Source organism: Doryrhamphus excisus, linkage group LG10, assembly GCF_037039965.1.
Source record: "Doryrhamphus excisus strain RoL-2023G ecotype Guam linkage group LG10, RoL_Dexc_Guam_v1.1, whole genome shotgun sequence".
Classification (NCBI taxonomy): Eukaryota; Metazoa; Chordata; class Actinopteri; order Syngnathiformes; family Syngnathidae; genus Doryrhamphus; species Doryrhamphus excisus.
In genome coordinates, this window is record NC_136366.1 from 20702310 (window position 1) to 20708467 (window position 6158).

Sequence of the window (6158 nt, forward strand, 5' to 3'; positions counted from 1 at the left end):
GTCCGATGACTATGTAGAGTCTTAGATTTCAACGAGCCACTGGAGTCAGCACATACTTCATTTCTCAGGATATTTCTATTTTCTGTTTTGTACAGGGAGAGGATTACTGGCTCGGCAGGGACGCTCCCCTGTCGAGATAGCTGGCCTGAAATGATCACATACACTGTTTCTTTTTTTTTTTTTGGAATCCTCATTCCAGCATTTCTGGATCACCGGTTGGCTGTCTCAGCCCTTTTCAAAAATATGCAGGCTGTTTTCTGCATAACCTATAACCATCTGATATTGTTCTTTCCCTTTAAGAATCTCATTCTTTGCATCTCACGATGGGAAACTTCCACCTGGCTCTGTTTGATGTGGAGTGTTTTCCTTGTGGCGTTAGTCCTCATCCATTCATTCATTGAACTACCCACTCGTCAATCAGCCACCCACGAAATACCCAACCTATTCATCTATCCACTATTCGTTGCCCACAACGGACAATTTACCACTACGTGGGGTGCGCTTCGCCTGCGCCAAGTATAGACCGGGTCGTAGCTGGTGAGCTTTCAGCGCACCTTTGTTGCACTGTTTTGTCAGGAATTGTCACTGCGCCAAACTGAAAAGGTGGACTACAACAGTGGTGCGCTGAACCAAATTACCACTGCGCCTCCCTGCGCCATAAAATTAGAGCCCCAAATTATGATGCATGCACATGAGGTAACAATGCCTGCGTATCATATCTGTGCTTGGTTCCTTGCCATTGTTCCTCACATAACGCATTGTTGTACAAAGTCCAAAACAAAGGAAACAAAAAGTTGATTCACTGTCCTCATTTGGAGTCTGTACTATACCCAGTTGGGTTTTGTCAGGCAGTCTCAACGGACACTTTAGCAGTCCAGATTTTCTAATTTGCAAAAGAAATGAAATAAAAGTTTATGAGAGCTGCTGTGGGATCATTTTACTGATCATTGGAGCACCGTGCTGGTAATCATCTTCTCCTTCGTTTCCAGATGCTAGGATTATTCTGGCGGAGAACGCTAAATATAAAGATGGACGGCGCTTGTTGCCTTTGCGGGTAAGGAAGAATAAGACGATACAGCACCCTAGCTAAGTAATGGAGGGAATAGGAGAAGGGCACGGACACCTGCTAGTGTGCTGGTCTACCAAGGTTGATTGTCTGACACTGGAATTCTATCACGCACACAGGAGACACTGTTAAGGGGTGATGGCGGTTCGAGTGGGTACAATTTAAAATTGCAGTGGAGCAGATGTTCCTTGCAGAAAAAATATGCTCGCAGAGACTTTGTTGGGTGTAATATTGTAGTCATATGGACTCTTGGGTGAAACATTATGGCTTTATTTAATATAGTTCAATACACTTATTTATTTACAAAAGATAGAAACATGTGTTGTGTCCCCCAATGCACTATGGGGTAAAGGTCATTATAAACTTATTTCTGTAAAGGTAAACATCCACAGTGTTATAAAATCATATGATAAGCGATGGTGGATGTGCTCCACAGAAAACTACTTTTCATCTTTTCAAAGCTATTAGTCTGTAAAGGCGAGGGAGCACCTTATTTTTGTATCTGGCATTCATGAATAATAACATTAAAAAAGCTTTTTCATGTCACCCCAAAACTGCGTCCATTTTCTATTAATGCATTGTAAGGCTTACTTTTAAGTATGGTAAACTCCAGACTGTCAGGCTAAAACTAAAAAAAAAAAAGTGACGAATTAACATATGTGTTCTTTTTACTTCCAGATGTTACCAGTTTGTATACAGTGGAATTGCTCTTAATGATTTCAAACCAGGGCTGCACGACGGTCGAGTGGTTAGCGCGCAGACCTCACAGCTAGGAGACACGAGTTCAATCCCATTTCTGTGTGGGTTTTCTCCGAGTACTCCGGTTTCCTCCCCCATTCCAAAACCATGCTAGGTTAATTGGCGACTCCAAATTGTCCATAGGTATGAATGTGAGTGTGAATGGTTGTTTTGGCATGGTTGAATTGTTGTTGTGTCAAGATAGAGACATGCCTTTTATGGCGTAAAAAAAACTTCCATGTTACAGAATACTGTAAAAACACAATTTGTGTTCTCCTGAATTGCATAACATACTGTAACTATCATACGTGTACTTAATGTACACAAACAAAACAGGATGCGCACTGATACTGGCTTTCTGTATGTGCAATGATAATTGTATTCTTCTCTCTGATTGGTCAGATTATTAATAGATGGGAAACTTGGGCCAATCAGAATAAAGAATAAAGAAAGGGATTTAGCTCCTTTTGGTTGAAATCTGAAATGGAAATAGCGCCTTTTGGTTGAAAGCATAAATTTCATATCACTTTTTTTCATATTTTTAAAATGATTTCAAGACCAAAATATGTGATTTGGATACACATGACAGAGGTCTATTAAACTCATGAAAAACATACAACTTAGTGAAAATTGGATTTAGCGCCTTTTGGTTGCAAGCTCTTCATATGTGCCCTGTGATTGGCTGGCCACCAGTCCAGGGTGTACCCCGCCTCTTGCCGGAAGACAGCTGGGATAGGCTCCAGCACCCCTGCGACCCTCGTGAGGAAAAAGCGGTAGAAAATGAATGAATGAATGAAAGGGATTTAGCTCCTTTTGGTTGAAATCTGAAGTGGAAATAGCGCCTTTTGGTTGAAAGCATAAATTTCACATCACTTTTTTTCATATTTTTAAAAATGATTTCAAGACCAAAATATGTGATTTGGATACACATGACAGAGGTCTATTAAACTCATGAAAAACATGCAACTTGGAAGGAAACCGTCGTACCCCTTGCATGCAGACGGACAAACAGACGTATGTCTAAATGGAGATACAAAAGAATCTATGGAATCTATGACATGGATTTTCATCACTGGGATATGTGATAATGTGGATGAAACAGGAGTCAAAAATAACAGAACCAACAATTGACTCTGCCCTTAACGAGGCAACAACGACACCTCAGCACGTACACGAGGTACAATCCCTTGCTGAATGTCTTAACTATACCACAACCTTTGGCATCACATTCAAGGATTGTTTTGGAACCTGTAAATGTGAAGGACTATTATATACTGAAATCTGAGCACTAGTAATGACACAGCACCATGAGCTTGGTCAAGGCCCCTCCACGCCCGACGCTGACGTACGTATAAGTAACAACTCGGGAGTCAATCACCTCCAAAAGCCTCTCACATCAATAAGAGCTTCTCTTTGGCCGGTCTGTGAGCCGTCCATAAGCAACCTTGACAAAAGTGTTTTTTACAGCACCAACCTTGACCGTGACCATTTTGTTAACCTGAACAAAAAAACCATCCATCGACGTACAGATGATGAATGAAAAACAGACATTCGGGACATTCATATCATATCATAAATGATGTGCTGAACACATCAGCATTTGGAATGCTACTGGGAATTTCTGGTGTAATCTGTGAAATATGCACACAGATGACATATAATTATTCATAAAAGGAGCGTGATTTCTTTATTGATCTGTTATGATGTCGCCGTTTACCCTGTCAATGTTATGACACACAGAAACACTGGACTTTACTTTTATAGACTCGGAAACAGAATATATTGCATGGAGAAAAAGCGTTTGGTCGTTGGAGCAAACTTATTTGTAAATCAATTTGTGTTTACCATCAAACTGATGGACTAGATAATAAGCATGTATCTAAGAATACAACTACCGTACTGTGTACAGCAATTTATCTCAAAAGGCAACTTGATGGGTAAAAATGGTCACTTTAAGTTCGCAAACACCCCCGTCAAAATTGAAAGAATTGATACATTTAACAATAAATATGAGGTTCCCATTGACATGCATTATTTCCACGCTTTTATGGGTCACATAAAATCATCTAGCGGGCTCGGGTCATTTACTCTCACTTATGCATGCGAGTCACGTTTGTTATAAAATCTGTTTTCACGCATCAGGCTTCAATTGTTTGAGTTGTTGGGGGTGGAAAAATGGTCAGTGACACCCTGAAGTGGACACCGATTGGCTGTCAATGGGTTTGAGCCCATTGGAGTTAGGAAGGCAAGGCGAGGAGCGGTGAGTAGCGGAGAGGACATGTGAAAACGGACCAATGAATGGGAAATTTATTCATTCATTTTCTACCACTTATACTTATACAAGGGTCGCGGGGGGTGCTGGAGCCTATCCCAGCTGTCTTTGGGTGAAAGGCTGAATTGGAAATGGACATTTCCAAAATGCACCATTCTTTGTAAGAAATAGTTTGCTTACCACTGAAGCTGTTCAAGTTTAGCCTACCTCATCAACGCAAGAGCAAATGTGACGTCATTAGTAAAGGAAAGTTTTTCGCCAAGCTAAACAGGAAGTGAACAAATATGTGACTGACAAGCTGACTAATGTTCTTGCCAAATAGAAGATGAACTGCAGGCTGGTAAACACAACAACAAACGACACAAGGTGTTGCAAACAGTGTCCAATGACCCATCACGGAAGCCACCACGCAGACAATATTTTAGTTTAAGATTCCAAATTTTTCCTCAATTCTCACATCATGACGTTGTTCCGATAATTTTCCAAGTAATTACTGCTTGTCCTGTGAAGAAGTGATGACAATCCCCCTTAGCTTTTTAATTACTTGATTAGGGTCCTAACAGGATTGCCCAACACACACAGATCTTAAGTCTGACTGGCTGCAGGGTCCCTGGAGGGCAAACTGGAACATGCACGTCAGACGTGTCATCATGATCTGACACAAAAGAGATGGCACACACACACACACTCAACTGTCATGTGATCACGTCACACAGAGGACCGAGCACAGGTCCTGTTAGTGTTGAGGTCATAAACGTGAATGATGCGTTTTGTGTGTATGAAGGTGCGTATGGCCAATTATGATAAAACGCAGGTGCTCGTCATTTGCATGTCTTTGTGACCACATGGCTGCATAGGTGTCTTTTTATGGTATGCTGGTGCGTGTGTGTGCTGAATGTGCATGCATTGTTGTCGCGCCCCCCCAAAGTGGCAGGTCTGCTGTCTGTCACCATGATGCGTGGTGACAGCACGTCGTCTTGGGCCGAGCTCAGCCAAGAACCTTCTCTCTTCTCCACTTAGTTCTTCTTTCTCAGCGTCTCCGCTTTCTTGCGTCTCTCATCTTTGCGTCCCCTCGCTCACTTTCCTCTCATCTCTCATTTAGATTCCGCTTCCCCTCTCTTGCTTGGTCCTCAATGGTATTCAACTTTTGCATAATCCGAGTGTAAACACCGTAGGAACAAAAAAAAGGCATTTGTTTCCGTTCTGTGTCTTTGTCACGCAATGTCAACAAATGCAAGAGGACATTTGTGGTGAAATGTGATACCGACTGAACGCCGGAACCGCTCACCTGGGACGCGGCCAAGTGACATGAGTTATTGGGGGAAAAATCGGCAGTTACAGCGAGGTAAAGTCATATATTTGCACAGGTTTCTTTGAAGCAGCACTGCTGTGTCTTGCCATTGGAGAGATCTTGGCTTGAAAGGTGGAAAAATGGTAAAAAAAAAAAATGTTATTTATATTAACATATAAAAATGTTAAATGTTATTAACTCATTCATTTTCTACCGCTGTCTTCGGACTGGTCGCCAGCCAATCACAGGGCACATATAAACAAACAACCATTCACACTCACATTCATACCTATGGACAATTTGGAGTGGCCAATTAACCTAGCATGTTTTTGGAATGTGGGAGGAAACCGGAGTACCCGGAGAAAACCCACGCGTGCACGGGAAGAACATGCAAACTCCACACAGAGATGGCCGAGGGTGGGAATTGAACCCTGGTCTCCTAGCTGTGAGGTCTGCGTGCTAACCACTAGACCACCGTGCCGCCCACATTTTGTATTAATAAATGTTATTAACTCATTTTCTACCGCTTATCCTCACGAGGGGTGCTAGAGTCCAGCTGTCTTCGGACTGGTCGCCAGCCAATCACAGGGCACATATAAACAAACCATTCACACTCACATCAATTTGGAGTCACCAATTAACCTAGCATGTTTTTGGAATGTGGGAGGAAACCGGAGTACCCGGAGAAAACCCACGCATGCACGGGGAGAACATGCAAACTCCACACAGAGATGGCCGAGGGTGGAATTGAACTTGGGTCTCCTAGCTGTGAGGTCTGCGCGCTAACCACT